The sequence below is a fragment of the Thamnophis elegans genome, chromosome 9 (genome assembly GCF_009769535.1).
Source record: "Thamnophis elegans isolate rThaEle1 chromosome 9, rThaEle1.pri, whole genome shotgun sequence".
Classification (NCBI taxonomy): domain Eukaryota; kingdom Metazoa; phylum Chordata; class Lepidosauria; order Squamata; family Colubridae; genus Thamnophis; species Thamnophis elegans.
Window position 1 is genome coordinate 21,507,280 of NC_045549.1, and position 17,018 is coordinate 21,524,297.

Here is a 17,018-nt window from a genome sequence, read left to right on the forward strand (position 1 = left end):
TAATTTTTCTTTATTTAAATGTATGCAATCATTCTATGTTTTTTAATCTTATCTTTCTAAATATTGTTTTGACTACTCTGAGTTGATTTAGAATTATTTAGTGTGCCTTAATTTAACAGAAAAACAAGGATCACAAAGCAGCATAATCTGCATGACTGATTTTGACACTTAACAGGTTTTTCATAACGCCACCATCTCTGTTATTCATTTATGAATTAGAATTTGATTAAGTACTGGAGGGTTGTCAATTATAGATAGGTTACATATTCTGAATTAGGAGACTTAGCAAGAATTTAATTATGAATATAAGGCGACAATATTACTATGAATTTTTATTTGTCTTTCAATTTTGAAATAAAGCATTAATCAGGCCAAGTTTTCCTAATGATTGTAGATTTCAGCAAATTTATGTAGAAATGGCTGCTTAAATTAAGTCTTATTTATTCTGAGGCAAAAAAGAAGGGGAATGAAGGGGAAATTCCATCCCCAATTCTCCAATTCTCTCCAAGAGTAAAAGAAATAATTAATCATAACTTGCTCCAGTTTAAGGTATTGCAAGTATGTTTAATTCTTGCAATCTTCCATTGGACACAACCTCAGGTCATACTGGCTGGGGATTATGGAAGATCAAATACAACACACCTGATGTATACCAGATTGGGTAGACTTTTCTAGAGATATATTCATCACTAACATTGCTTACTTTTAAAAGAAAAAAGTGTGTTGTTTTTAATATATATTTTACCACTCACATATTTTCAGTGGTGATCTGGGGAAGAAATGTTATCTGTTTCACCCTCACCAAAACATAAAAGAATAATATTATTGAAAATAAAATTAGCATACTGTTTTTTAGGGGACTGAATAAAAATAAAAAATATCCTGGAGAAAGTGGAGAAACCTTCTTTTGAGGAATTTCAACTCAACTTTAAATTTTGGTACACACACACTCACTCACCTTTGAGGAGTTTTTTCTTCCTTTTTCCCCTCCTATAATGGCCTTGGCCAACATATCTTTTTCATGATTGGCTTTGCTCAGTAGTGAAAGTGTGAACTGCCCCCTTTTCTGCAATGTAGTTATCTTGAGGCACGAGGGACACTTTTCCCAGCTGTCCAAGGGAAGGCCAGGCCTCATGATGGGTTTTCATGTGGGCTGTGTAAATCTCACCTGTTCAAGATATCATTAGCATCTTTGCCAAACTAATACTTTGGAACCTGCCACTTCAGAATAAGCTACTTCCATAGAGTCTCACTTTCATAGAGTATCACTAGGAAAATCATTTCCTGCACAGTTCTTATTTTTGTAGTTATAAACACCTCACGCCATCATATTTTCCAAGACTTTCATTGTAACCTTAATAAGTGCTAATCTTTGATATGGTTCTTAACTGCTGGATACTCTACTGTTGAAGGTCCATTCAAAAGGGCAAAAGCTACTCATAGTAGCTTTTCTAATACCAGTAGCTCAGTGGTGGGATTCAGCCAGTTCGCACCTATGCGGGAGAACCGGTTGGTAACTTTCTAAGCAGTTCGGAGAACCGGTTGTTGGAAGAAATCTTTTGTTTTTTTCCCACTTTACAGGGCTAATCCTATAAGGAAGGCAGGAAGGAAACATTCTGGTGTTGTTTCTAGCCTAATCTTTATTGCCCTGCTTACAGAAACTGCCTCTCCAGTTAACCCTTATCACATTGTAACGGCTAAGGTGAAGTGCCTGTCAACCTGAGTGACATTGACTTGGCCACACCCACATGATCACATGACCACCGAGCCCCACCTACCCAGTTGGTCATTAGGGCAGAGAACTGGTTGGTAAATTATTTGAATCCCACCACTGCAGTAGCTGTACTTGTTGTCATTGGTTTGTTCTTCTTGGTATTTAATTTTAGTTCCATTATTTCACTGGGCTCCTTGACTTTCATTACTTGCAACTCATTTGCATAGTCAGCTACAGCATCAGGGTAGTGTCATCAATATCAAAGTAATGTCATCTTCTTCCAATCTTGCTTCTCTCAGTGTAAATATGTGTAAATATATTCAGCATATAGTCTGGGGGGTGGGGGGGAAGCATATAGTACTATCTCTTAGTTGACAACTCAGGGCCAGTCTGTCTTGCCATGTTCCAATATCTTCAAATTAGTAATACAGTTCAAAGGGAATTAAAAAATAAAGTGGGAAACTAAGACAGCTGACTAAAATTTAAAAGCTTATAAAATTCAAAACACTTGTTGGGCCTTATATTTAAATTATTACCAATTTATGACAAATATGTTGCAGAAACTAAACAAGTCAAAATCTGTATGTGAAATAAATGCAAAATCTAAGCAGGTCAACTGGTATGCGACGAGAATACTGATGGATGGGGAATATTATATTTACTGCAAATATGTATTCAAATAAAATTGGTTCAAGATGTTTTCATTTGTTATATTATGCCTACATCGATTGTCAAAATATGTAGTTCGATTAAAAATTCTTGTTACCAAAATTTTGGTAACAAATAATTCTTGTAGAAATTCAATGTTTACTTGAATAATAATATTTTTGCATTGGGTGGCAAAGTCATAAATCTCATTAATTGTGAGAAATGAGTCACCACGGAATGAAACTTTCTTTTTTTGCCAGCTCTTTTTTGGTTAATATCAAAATGATTGTAACTCTGTATGTGGATTTGTACCTTATGTTCAGTATGAGCTTTAGAATATTACAGAACAATTAACCAATAGAGTGCTTGCATCCAGAAATTGTAGGAGCTCCATTACTGGAGGAGATTGAACACCCATTTGTCTGAAATGGTATCAGGATCTTGTACTTAACTAGAGGCAGAGATGGGTTACTGTCAGTTCAGCCCGGTTCGGCTGAACCGGTAGTGGAATTCAGGCCCGGGTCACAGAATCGGCAGCTACCCAGGCCTGCCACGCTCCCGAACTGGTTCCGTCACTGCTGCTTGGCTACCGCCATTTTAGATTTCAGGGACTGTGCATGCGCAGTTCACTGTAAATTGTTCTGCATGTGCGCGCACGGGTTGTGAACTGGCAGTAATGCCGGCAGCAACCCACCCCTAAATAGAGGGTTGGGCTAGAAGACCTCCAAGGTTCCTTCCCACTCTATTTTCTGTTAATCTAAATACATCTTGCTTGGTTTATAATAAGATCAGAGGTTTTTTCAGCTTAGCTAGAAATTCCTAAATTTTCCTTCTAAAATCACTATTCTAGCTGAAGATTTTAAGACATTGAATGCTTTTGCTAGAAATTGGTTATTTATTTGATTTTAATAACAGTTTTACAATTCAAAGTTGATATAGGATATTTTTGTATGACGTCTAATCATACAAAATCTAATCTAATGTAACTTGTAACATTTTTACTCAGTTTCAAATAGTTTGTATTTTCTATTTCTTTTTTTCCTCCTTTCTTCTCTTTTTTCTTGGTTATACTTTCAAATATCTAAAATAAAATCAAAACCAAAACAAAATCAACTTTATACCTCAGGTCAAGAATAGTTCGCATCTTGTATGTGAACTTGCCCCAGGGGAATCGTAGAAATTTCATTCCAATTACGTTCTAATATTTAGCAGCAAATCATATAACTGAATGCTTTTATACCTTGAAAATAAATGTGGAAGAAGAATTTATTTGATTTTTTCATGCTTTATAAGGCCTAGACAATCAACAGGTTTTAAGAAGCCAGCAACTCTCATTTTAAAGTTCCAAGATCGGGGGGTGGGGGGTATCAACTTCTGCTTTACTATCTATCTTTTCTTCTTTTTTTCCTCCCTTGAGAGTAATATTTTTAGTGTGACCAGCATACAATTTTAGAAAAGCTCTGCCTATTTCCTTTTCCCTCTGCTGTGTACACATATAGTAATCCTCGACGTACGACCACAATTGTGCCAAGATTTATGTTCCTAACAGAGGCCTTTGTTAAGTCATTTTTGCCACCATTCACTTAACAAATGTCTCACTTGGGAACAGAAATTAAGACATTTCTTGCCACATTTGCTAAGTGAAACACTGCAGATCTTAACTTAGTAACACAGTTGTTATGTGAATCTGGCTTCCCTGTTGACTTTACTCAGAGATGGGCTGCTGGGGGTTCGCACGGGTTTGGGCAATCCTTCGGTGAACCCATAAATCCCACTCCTGGCTGGCCCCACCCACCCCACCCTGCCCCTCCCAGGTGTCTCCATACAGCCTGTACATCGTGCCAGGTAAGTGAACGGCTCACGTGGAGGCTCGGGGAGGGGGGGGGAATGGACCTACTGGAGGTTCCTGAATTTCGAAAACAAGCCTGTTACTCCAGAGCCCGGGAGAAGCAGTTTTCACCTTCCCAGAGGCTCAAGGAAAACTTCCGGAGCCTGGGGAGGGTAAAAAAGCTCCCCCCCCATGGTGCAGGAGGCCAACTAAGCCATGCCACACCCACCCAGCAGAAGAACAGCAAACCCGTTGCTGCAATTTTTGAAGCCCATTCCTGACTTTACTTGTCAGAAAGTTGCAATAGATGAAACATAAGACCCCAGAACACTGTCATAAATATGAGTCAGTTGCCAAGTTCTGAATTTTGATCATGTGACCATGGTCATAAGTGTGGAAAAACATGACCCTTTTTCTAGTGCCATTGTAACTTCGCACAGTCCTTAAATGAACTGTTGTAAATCAAAAACTATCCGTACTAAGGTAGAATTTACCGTGTTTCTCCCAAAATAAGACAGGGTCTTATTTTCTTTTGGCCCACAAAATAAACCCGCACCCTTATTTTCAGGGAGGTCTTATTATTTTTGAGGTGCAGGAGGCACGAGCGTGGTCACCTCATGGCTGCTGCTGTATAGCAATATTTTTGGGGAGGGATTATTTTAGCGCATGCGCTCAAAAGCCTGATTGGGCTTATTATCCGGGGAGGTCTTATTTTCAGGGAAACAGGGTAAAATTGCAATAAAAGTGGTCCTAGGGAAATCTCAGGTTCACAGGGTTTATCTACAGTGTCGTCTAGATTTCAGAAGCGATAAGGATTAGTTAACTCCTACTCAGGCAGCAGTTTGGAAGTGGGACGGTTGAATTTCAGTTCCACAAAAATAGACCTGGTGTGGGCTTAATTGATCGCAGCACAGCAGATTACTTCATTCTCTTGTTTGCAAGTCATGCTAAGCCTCTCCCTACAACCATGATTCATGCTCTGGGATTCAGTCAAGGACCACTGTGTCAAGAGATACTTCCCCACAACACTTAGAGGCTACAGGTAGTCCTTGCCTTACTTAGGGACTGTTTGAATTACAACAGTATAAGAAATAAAGCAGCTTTCAAATCAATCTTTGCATTTACAATCATCGCAGTGCGGTGGTGGGTTCCGGATCCCGTTGCAACTGGTACGGGGCAATGGGGCCCGGAGTCCACCACATGAATGCACGCAGCACGCGCATGCATCCTTACCTCTTGTGATGCCTCCATGAGCCTCCGCGTCACTTGGCGAAGCATTGGAAGCCCTGAAGAGCTCAAATACAGGTAAGGAGCTCGGGCAGGTGGGTGGGCCCTCCGGAGCACCATACCGAAACAGTACCCAGTGCTCTGGGCAGGCACCGGTACACCCGTACCAGGAAGTACCGCCTGCAACCCACCACTGTCGCAGTGTCCTGAAATTATATGATTGCCATTTGCATGCTTCCCAACTGGCTTCTGATGAATAGAATTAATGGAGAATGCAGAAGTAAAAGACCAAGTGACAGTGATGTCTCAATTAATGACTGAATGGGAAGTGCCATCGTAAGGCTGTCAGGGTTGTGCGATTTTATGCTTAGCGATGGAGTTGTCGCTCCCCATTGTGGTTGCTAAGTGAGGCCTATATGAAATGAAATGCAACCCAACAACTCAGAAAAAGTTTCTCATCACTAATTTATATGGTGACTATTTTTTTCTAGACTTGTTTACTTTCATATTTGTCATTGTTTACTATTTCCATTCTTGCTGAAATCAGATTTTCAGAAATGACTACCTCTCCCACTTTTGTGAGTGTGTATGGACTTTCTTGTCTTTGAAGAAGTCTAACAGCATGATTTTGTGCACCACTCTGCTAAGTTAATATTGAGTATTATCCTTGTGTCCATTTATCAAGGCATTTCACAAGCTGTCCTAATTGGAACCCTCCATGGGGTTTATACTTTAAATCTCCTAGTTTAGGATATGGATTATGACAGATGAAATCATGTGAAGAATTGTTATGTAATACGATAATGAGGCTTTGCAAAGCAATCTTCTAGAAGACCCATTGGATCACACAGGGTCGGCCTCCTCCGGGTTCCGTCCACCAGCCAATGCCATCTGGCTACCACCCGGGGGAGGGCCTTCTCTGTGGCAGCTCCGGCCCTTTGGAACGAACTCCCCGCAGAGATTCGGACCCTCACCTCTCTCCAGGCCTTCCGGAAAGCCGTCAAAACCTGGCTGTGCCGGCAGGCCTGGGGTTGATGAGTTCCCCTCCCCTCTCGACCTGTGTGGCTGTGTGGTTCTTGGTTATTTTAATTACTTGTATTGTGTTCTATGTTCCCTTTCCCCCCTTGAGTTGTTCGCCGCCCTGAGTCCCTCCCGGAAAAGGGCGGCATACAAATAAAATAAATCTAAATCTAAATCTAGAACAAGTTGAGCATCCAGATGCTGCTCTCAAACATCAATAGACCATTGCCAAATTTGAAGGCAAAATGTCCATATTTGAGTACTGCCTTTTTTTCTTTTTCAAAGAAGGTGAGAGTAAGGGACCTTCTCCCCATGCCATCCCTCTAAATCCGTGATGGTGAACCTATGGCATGTGTGTCCAAAAGTCTGTTTCTCTTTTGGGCTTCTGGCGCCCATGCGAGTGCGATGTTCAGATGGCCTTCACATGTACAGCAGTGCCAGAAACTGGAAGACCAGTTAGCTGGTGTGCATACGTGCTCCGAAAACTGGAAGTTCATTTCCCGACATGCACATGCCCCCTGGGTAGCTCCTCTTCTGGAGATGTGTGTGTGCTCCCTTTTTGGCATTTAGTGCTGAAAAAGCTTGTCATCACTGCTCTAAATGTTCAAATCATTACCCAATTTGTAATTTGGGGGCATTTTGTGAGGTTGAAGTGTGAGGATTGAAATGGGATTAGCATGCTTTGAGACGCCCAGTTAACATGAGCATTAGATCTTTATTCCAAACGTTAGCAATTATCTTCTTAAAACCATCAGCCCAGGCAATCTAAATAACTTGTAAAGCAATCTAGACAAAATGGCAAAATAATATTTGTCTGCTGGAACAGAATGAAATATTTTACTTGTCTAGCCAGGAAACAACTTGGTTTCTGCAATTATCTTGGAAACTGTCAATTTTGGGATTCAAGATAATATGAAGTGAAATGTTGGAAACCTCCTGAACCATTTCTGTTAAAGGGTTCTTTGTCCTGAAATGCACATATGCTGAAAACTAGAACAACATATGCAATGTCTCACCTTACAAGATAAATTAATTCTACTATCCGTTGAGTGACAGATACTGCACCAGCCAGCTCTAGCAGCATCAAATCAGCCATTAATGTTCAGTCCATAGTCGGGGAGGGGGGGAAGGGGGAATAATGTTAATAATCTCCATATTTTCTTCATAATCAGATTCTTTGTTCTCTATTCTTTGTTCTCTTCAAGCAATCTGTGAAGTCATCTGTTTTACTTAAAATTATTTTACTAATTTTTTTTTACAAAATTTTACTTATTGAATAAATAAAAAGCAAAATTCTCCAAATAAAATGCTCCAACTTGTTCCCGAGCATATTCAAATACTTACAGTAAAGCATATATATATATAAATATATTGGCAGTTCCGCCCAACATGCAAATTGGTTCTCCCACAGTGATGGATTTTGGGTTTTCTTACAGTAATAATGTGGTTGCTTCTGGCTCTTTTTTTAAAAAAAGCTTCTGTTCTTTTCTGTACAGCTTTACACATTATGACTCATCTTTTATGACATCCATCTTCAGTTCACAGGAGAGGCAGCGACAGAATATTTCACTAATGGTTATGCCACACTTGAGTTACTGTTTCTCCCTTCATTCATGAAGATAAATGTCACAAGTATAATACACGTCAAACTTATCTTGTTTTATATTGTTTTTCAGCCTAGAAACATAGTTACAAAAAAGGGCCAGTAGATAAAATTTGAAGAAAAAAAATCAGTACTGTCTCCTGGAACAGAAGTCTATGCATGTTGTATCATTTTAATGTGAAATAAAGATCTTCAGATTTACAGTAAGTGCAGCTCCTGAAGGAAGTGTGGACAGGGAAAAACTTTTTTAGACAGATAAAAATGCTGAGTAATCTCCAGTATCAATGTTAATCTGGAAGTTTAGGTGAAACCCAGCTAAAGTTTCACTGAACTCCATTTGAAACCAACTCTGGAGATAAGTGTGTACATGTGACAGATTTGCTGCTAGATATATGCATGTGTGGTTTTGTGCATTTTATGTCTACGTGCCCAAAGTCATGTTCCAAAAGAAGGTCAGGACCATCAAAAACAATCCGTATATAAAATAATTATTAATGATTAAAGCAAATATATTAGACTTAAAACCCCCGATTTACAAAATTGATGTCATACACAAACCATTCTCTTTCACAAACAAACTACTGACATATACAACTGTATCAGAGGTGGGTTGCTCCTGGTTCAGCCCAGATCAGGTGAAATGGTAGTTGCAGTGGCAGGAGGCTCTGCTCACCCGCCCGGACACGCAAACGCATACACGAGAAAATCGGTAGTAAAAAAAATGGAAACCCACCACTGAACTGTATGCATAAATTCAGTCCCTTTCTACCTTTCATCAGAAACACACAAAGACACAGAGTGCCAGTTGGACCTAGCCAGATCTTTCATCTTTATTGCCAGTCAACCCAACAGATCCTCTGCCTCCCTTACGGCATGTTCAACTAATCTTGAAGCTTCTAATCTTTGGAGAATATAATGTCATGCACTCGCCTCAGCTGTCTCTGTAGGCTGATACGGGGAGATCACATAATGGAGACACACCCGTCCTGGGTTTCTATCGATTCAAATCAGTTGTCCTGAACCGATAGTGCTGCCTTCAAGTAGAGAGTGAACCAGTTCTCCCTTCCCCTGAAAGTGAGCCTGCCCACCCGCCCCTGGGTTATACTTACTTTTATGTCAGCTTCTGAAGCCCAGCTGATGTGGGGCGGCAGCTTGAATTGCCACTCCTCAGCTGTTTTCCTTTTTTTCCCCTCAGTATTTTTCATTCAATTGTGCATGTGAGCAGAGCTAACCAGTAGTAACGCCGGTAGGAACCCACCACTGAGACACACTGTCCCTGTGACTCTGGACATCTTCTGGAAGCACCAGTACATGTACTTCTCCAGTGTCTGCAATACGGAGACACTCACACTACTTCATCTCACCATTATGGCAGGTGGCACAATTGGATATTTTCCTGCTGTTTTCAGATACCCGAACCCGCTACAACATATAATGTTGTCGAGTTCTGTGTGGCAACAATAGAAGATGGCCTGTGCCGTAAACCAGTTTTACTGAGCACCTTATTTGTCATTCTAACATGTTTTGTATTTTGGAAGATCTAGTTTGCTCTCTCTATTTCTCCTAACCAATGGTGGGATTCAAATTTGTTTTAATACCTGTTCTGTGGGTGTGACATGGCTTGGTGGACATGGCAGGGGAAGGATACTGCACAGGGACGTGCAGTCACTAGAGGCAAGGGAGGCGGAGCCTCACCAGTCTCCTCAGGAAAAATAAAGAAATTTAAATATATATTTTTTAATAATTAAAGCCAAGATAGTTGCTACCAGATTCCAGCTCATAGTGGCTTGGTGTCTGCTTAGTGTTAACCAAAGCAGGAGACGAGAGAACTCGGGGCCTCTTTTCCATAAGGAATTTTTCGCCTTCTAAAAGTTAATAAAGAGTTAAAAGGCAAAGAAGTTCAGATGGAAAAGAGGCACTAATTCTCCCGCCTCCTGATTTGGAAGCAGCCAATCGTGTCTTCTTGAGCACGCTTACGTTGGGCGGGGCATGCTTCAGAGGAGAGAGGAGTGGGCGAGAAGGAGGAGGCTGCCTCTTTGCTGCAGACCTGGGCACTTGGCGGCTCCCACGATGCAAAGTACGTGCCCCACCATCCCCAATGCTGCCGCCCGCTGCCCCGGCCTGCTTCTCCAGGCTCCGCCGCTGGAAGTCCCGGATCGCCTCTGGGGGAAGGCTGGATGAGAAGCGGAGCGAAGCTTCTCTGCGGCCTCCTGGCGCTGCCCAGAGGCTCTTGCAGGAGCACGTGTCCTTCGCCCGGCGGGGCAGTGGTGGTGGCAGCGGCAGCGGCTACTTTAAGTTCTCCCTTGTCTCACAGCCGGGGCCGCTCCAGGCCGCCGGCCGCTGACACGTGCTCCTGCAAGAGCCTCTGGGCAGCGCCGGGAAGCCTCAGAGAAGCTTCGCTCCGTTTTTCACTCAGCCCTCCCCCAGAGGCGATCCGGGACTTCCAGCAGCGGAGCTTGGAGAAGCAGCGGATGCAGGCCGGGACAGCGGGGGGGCAGCGGGGCACTTTGCATCGCGGGAGCCACCAAGCACCTTTGCTGCAGACCCGGGCGCTTGGTTGCTCCCGCGATGCAAATTCCCCCCCCCCGCCGAGGCCGACTGCTGCCCTGCTGAGCCTCACCAGGTATCAACCTCACCGCATGTCACTGATACTGCAAAATCTCCATTCCCTCCCAATCAGCTGTGACTCGGGAGGCAGAGAATAGATGGGGGCGTGGCAAGTCAGAGGTGGTATTTACCGGTTCTCCAAACTACTCAAAATTTCCGCTACCGGTTCTCCAGAACTGGTCAGAACCTGCTGAATACCACCTCTGATCCTAGCCCTCCTTTTAGATTCCTTTTACCTTTTTTTAGATTTTATTGGGCTTTATTTTTATATTTTTTTAGTTTTTATAAATACATTCAGTATATAAAATTAATATACATAATATATTCTTTTATTGGGTTTTTTATACTTTTAAATTCTTTGTAACTTGCATTTCTGAATATGAAGATATTCCCACCCATATCAGATGACATGCGGGACAGCTGTATGCAGCCTGAAATATTGTATTTATCTACATTAGTAACTACAATTTACTACACAAGTTTGATGTTTCTGTATATTATCAGTCTTGAGGCAATGAATAGCTATTTTCATTAGATGGCTGAGTTTCAAATAATGATTGCCATTATTGCCTACACATGCATACTTCCTACTCACCAACACCTATTAATGATCAATTCTATAAAATTGATCTTGTTCTCTCTTTAGTCTAGTAGTTTGAGCTATCATTAAAACACTGTGGGACAGTTTCTTTAAGGATTACATTTCTGAAGGGATATACATTATTGATTAGCCCATATAGCCACGCTTAGAATTAATGAAGCCAAATCACTCGCATAATATCTGATTGCTCAGAATACAATATGGATTGTAATAGAAGGTCAAGAGAATTGTACTGCAAAGCTCAGGAGAAGCTTAAAGAGCTTCAAAAGAAATAATAGGAAAGGTCCTTAAATTCAGATACAAGCCAATAGTCCCAGGAAGTTATCTCAGAGACTCAGAGTTATCTCATAGATCAGAGGTGGTATTCAGCAGGTTCTGACCAGTTCTGGAGAACCGGTAGCGGAAATTTTGAGAAGTTCAGAGAACTTGCAAATACCACCTCTGACTGGCCCCGCCCCCATCTATTTTCTGCCTCCTGAGTCCCAGCTGATCGGGAGAAAATGGGGATTTTGCAGTAACCTTCCCCTGCCACACCCACAGAACCAGCAGCAAAAAAAAAATTTGAATCCCACCACTGCTATAGATTATGTTTGACCATCAAGAATAATAGAAAGAGAACTCTGATTTCAGGTTATTTATTAAATACATTTTATTTTTTTAATTAAATATATTTATATGCCGCAATCCCGAAGGACTCCGGGTGGCTTACAAAAAATAAGAGAAAAAAACCACATAACGAGAAAAGAAACAGTTTAAAAACAGCAACACCCTCATACATTCATTCTAATCAGGGCTGGACCTCAACAGTGAGGTCAACAGCCCCAGGCCTGCCGGAACAGCCAAGTTTTTACAGCTTCCTTGAAGGCCATGAGAGTGGGTATGGTCCGGATCTCCAGGGGTAGCTGGTTCCAGATAGTCGGAGCAGCCACAGAGAAGGTTCTCCTCCGAGGGCCTGCCAGCCGACACTGTCTGGCTGACAGCATCTGAAGGAGGCCCAATCTGTGGGATCTTACTGGCCGCTGGGAGGTATGTGGCAGCAGGCGGTCTCGAAGGTACTCTGGCCCTAAGCCATGAATTGAGTCCGGAAACCAATTGGTAGCCAGTGCAGCTCACGGAGGATAGGTGTAACATGGGTGTACCTCAGCACACCCAATATCGCTCGTGCGGCCGCATTCTGAACTAACTGCAGTCTCCGAAAGCTTTTCAAGGGTAGCCCCATGTAGAGCGTGTTGCAATAATCCAGCCTCAAGGTGACAAGGGCGTGAGTGACCGTTTGAAGTGCCTCCCAATCCAAATAGGGCCGCAATTGGTGCACCAGACGAACTTGGGCAAAGGCCCCCCCTGGTCACAGCCGTGTTTTGTGTTCCTCTCTGTAGGTAGCAGTGGAAGCATCTGAAGCCAGTGCTTTTGACTGTCAGAATTCCAATAGAGAAAAATGTTGAAGAGAAAGTGAACAGCCCAAGTTATTAGTGAGTTTCTATGTAGTATTGCCATGTTGGTGGGATTGAAGCAGCTTGACTGATGGAGTCTTTGTATAGGAAAATAGTACAATCTGAGAGAATTTTGGAAGACTGCAGAGCAGAGGTCGGTTCCTACTGGTTCAGACCGGTTTGGCCAAGTAGGTAGTAACTCGGCCACCCACGCACCTGAACTGGTTCTATTGTTGGCGGTGCCATCTTTATTTTTGTTTCTGTGCATGCACAGAACATTCTCCATTGCAGAAATGTAATTCCCTCCCTTTTCTTATGTCTGTGCATGCAGGTGGTATGCCCTGGTACAGGAATACCTGTACCTGCTGGGATCACTGGGTACCATTCCAGTACAGTGTTCTGGACGGCCCACCCGTCCACCTGATCTCTTTCCCTGTATTTGAGCTCTTTGAGGCGTTCCACACATATGCATGGAGCATACGGCACCTGCATGATGCTCCGCCGAGCAGCTGCAGCATCGTGGTGGCATCATGGAGGTAAGGATGCATGTGTGTGTTGCACACATTTGTGCACATGCTGTGCGCGTGCACTTGGGCTACACCGGGCCCTGTTGCACAGTACCGGTTGCAACGAGATCTGGAAACCACTACTGGTGCAGATCTTTTTATCTGTAAATGCACATTTATGTGCGCCAAACCAGCAGTAGCGCTGGTAGCAACCCACTCCTGCTGCAGAGTACAGATGAGATTTCCTAATATGCATCTACTCTCTTAATATAGTGATATACTTTATCTCCATAGCTGCTTGTACAGAAGCTGTATTGAATTGTACTTTTTTTCTCCCTTCATTAGATAGGAATTGGGAATGTATCTCAATATAACCCATCAACTCTTATGTATATATATCCTGTGTACATGCGTTTTTGTGTATGTATATGTCTGTGGGTGGTGCAGTGGTTAGAATACAGTATTGCATGCTAACTCTGCCCAAAGCCAGGCATTTGATCATATCAACCAATCAAGTAGAATAGAGCTGGAAGTGATGCTGGAAGTCTTCTAGCCCAATCCCTTCTCAAGCAGGAGACCTCACACCATTTCAGTCAAGTGACTGACCAGTCTCTTCTTAAAATTCTCCAGTGATGAACCACCCACAACTTCTAATGGCAAGCTGATCCACTGGTTAATTGACCACACTATTAGGAAGTTGACTGACTTCCTAATCCTAACAAATTAACTGACTAACTAATCTTGACTACCTCAAGGTTGATTGAACCTCCTATCTTTCCGAGATCAGTAAAATGAGTACCCAGATTATTGCTCTGTGTGTGTGTGTGTGTGCGCGCGTGCATGCTTGCCTGCCTGCCTGCCTGTGTCTATGTCTACGTGTGTGTAATCATCCTATACATATTCTGCAAACATCAGTACCATGCCTGTTTCAATCAGTGAGATTAACATTTCCAATTTAAAGTTTATCAAGTGTTCAGAAGGATATCTGATTGAAAATTTGAAAAGGTGTGGCCAATATGATTTCAGATGTTTGCTTTAACTGATAAGAATACAGGAAAGCTTTCTTGTTTATTTTCAAAAATGAATTATAATTTGCTATCTAAACTTTAGTATGCATTAAAAAAGGTAAAAAAAAAGAATTCAACCTAAGAGTAGAATTCATAGTGGAAACACAAATATATTTCTACCAATATCCATAATATTTCATTTGGGTGAATGGATAAATAGCCCCTTTCTTTGTATTTATTCATTCTAGAAACTACAAGAGTTTCAATGCATAAATAATTAAGTCCAAAATAGTTCTGTAATTCAACAGGATTTTAATTAACTGTTGTAGTAGTTGCCAAGGAGCAGTTCTTGGTTGACTGAACTCTTAATGTTCTGTACTAATGGAGAAATTATGTTTTGATATTCAGATTTAATCCTTCAAATCAATCCCATGTAATAATTATGCAATAAAAATCAACTAGTGATTTTAATTTAAAAAAACAAAACAAGAAAACCAATATTATCTCTCAGAATCCAGTCATTGAACTTTTCAGAGTATTAAAAACATTTGGCCAATTTTTTATTAAGAAGAAATAATCACTAAAGTTGTCTAAATATGGATTGACTTAATGATATGCACAAACAAGAGTTTTGTCCCAGTTTTTAATGAAAAACTCCAAATTTACTATTGATTTATGTAATTCTATTAGATTGCAACTGAAGTCTTTCAATAATTTGTAAGTAGATAATTTTATATTTTACTATTAATAAAATAATATTGCCACAATTGTAATTAATAGCATAAAGTAATTGAATTTATATTGCCACTCATCTCACCAAACCATCTTCTTTTAGAAGGAACAAATTTATTTAGTGATACCTAAAACATTGAGTGGACAAAAGTTGGTATATATCAACTGTTATATATTTTGGCTTACTGTAAACCAACTGTGCACACAACAAAATTTGGGCATATTTGCAAGTTTTGTGTTTAGTTACTTATTTTGATTTTGAAAATACCAAACTGTCATTCTGACATTTTCCTCTTGAATAAACGCCTAAAACCTTAAGTAGCAAAAACCTAAGCATGTTGCCCAAGCCGCTGCATTCCCCTATTAGAACAAAACATGCTTTGTATTTGCAAATTAAACAAGTTATGGATGAATGGAGTTTCTGTGAAACATTTATAAATTAAAAATAGGCCAAAAGCCCCATCAATAGCAAAAATATATGTTATTAAACATATATAGTTTTTGCTCAAGATTAAAAGCAGTCAAAATCAAGCTGATATAAAACCTAAGCTGTCTGTCTTATTTGAAAGATTTTCCACCACAAAGGAAAATTCATAATTAGCCATTTCCCATGGGCTTCTTGAGTGACATATCGTAATAAAATTCATACCAGAAAGAAATAGCCAAATAAGAACCATACTTCATGTTAAAAACCTATGAAAATCAGACAAAGGTCTGCCATGGTTAGACTTCTTTTTACTAGAAAACAAATTTATATTATTCATTGACTACTTTGGCAAAATTATTTTGTAACAGTATCTTCAAAAGGAATGGCTATGTAAAAATCATAATTTACACTTCAATATCTAGAACCATGATTGCGAACTTATGGCATGCATGCCACAGGTGGCACACAGAGCCCTCTCTGCAGACACGCGAGCCATCACCACAGCTCAACTCGACTGCGCATGCACGTGTGCCTCCCACTGGCCAGCTGATTTTCGGGTCTCTGCCATGCATGCACGGGGGTGCACCTGCACGAGAGTCATGCATGCCTGCATTGGGGCGGGGTGCAGGTGTTTGCGCGCACATGTGTTGGAGTGGGGCACATGAGTGTGTGTGCACATTGCATTATAAGTGTGTGCGCGCATGCATACATGCTTTCCGCACTTGGCTAGAAGTTTTCAGAGTTACTAACATCACTACTTCGTGCCCATTATTTGTGTTGCTTTTTCTAAGCCATCTTAATTCCACTGAAGTGCAGTTTCTGCTTTTGAGATTTAGGTGCCCTACTCCAGTGTTTTTCAACCACTGTGCCGCGGCACACTAGTGTGCCGTGACATAGTGTAAGGTGTGCCGTGGGAAAAACACTTTATATATAGTCAATATAGGCACAGAGTTAAATTTTTTTAACATTTTCTAATGGTGGTGTGCCTCGTGATTTTTTTCATGAAAAAAGTGTGCCTTTGCACAAAAAAGGTTGAAAAACACTGCCCTACTCTATATATACTAAACCACTGTACTTATTTCACTTAGTAAGTGCAAGATGGAGAAGTATTTGATGATTTCCTGTTTCTATGAAATCTATGATGTAGAGGTTTATTTGTATGTTTTTTGTTTGTTTGTTGAGTCAGAGTTGACTGCTGGCTATTACCTAGACTAGTTCTTTCAGGTTTCATGGCAAGATTTCAGAAGTGGTTTGTAATTCCATACTTCCTAGGGCTGGGGCAGTATGACTGGCACAAGGTGGCTCAACCGGCTTTGTACTTAAGACACAATTTTTCAGTTTCAAATCCAAAGCCTTAACCACCATACCAAACTGGAAGAGGTCCATAATCATTGTTTATTGGTGACAGCACTAATATCTCAGAATAATCTGAGAGAAATCAAATTGGCTCCAATTTTTTTAAAAAAATAAGCTATTTAGGAGGAGTTGTGGCAACTGATAGAATTCACAATATTATTAATTTATTTTATGTTTAGTGACTTATTTCAGTTGTAATTTTAGCCTTACCAAGGATATCTTAATTTTCAGTTTTTTTCTGTTATTAACTTTCAAGAAGCTGCAATCTACCTAGTAAAGACTTCCATACTTTTAGCTCAGCCTGGGATGCAG

General features: G+C 40.9%; 1 protein-coding gene across 1 annotated transcript in view; it reads left to right on the top strand.

Moving 5' to 3' along the window:
* The window catches only part of BANK1 (B cell scaffold protein with ankyrin repeats 1), a 163,772-nt gene that overhangs the window by 581 nt on the left and 146,173 nt on the right, over positions 1-17,018 (top strand). The gene's annotated exons all lie outside the window — the stretch shown is intronic.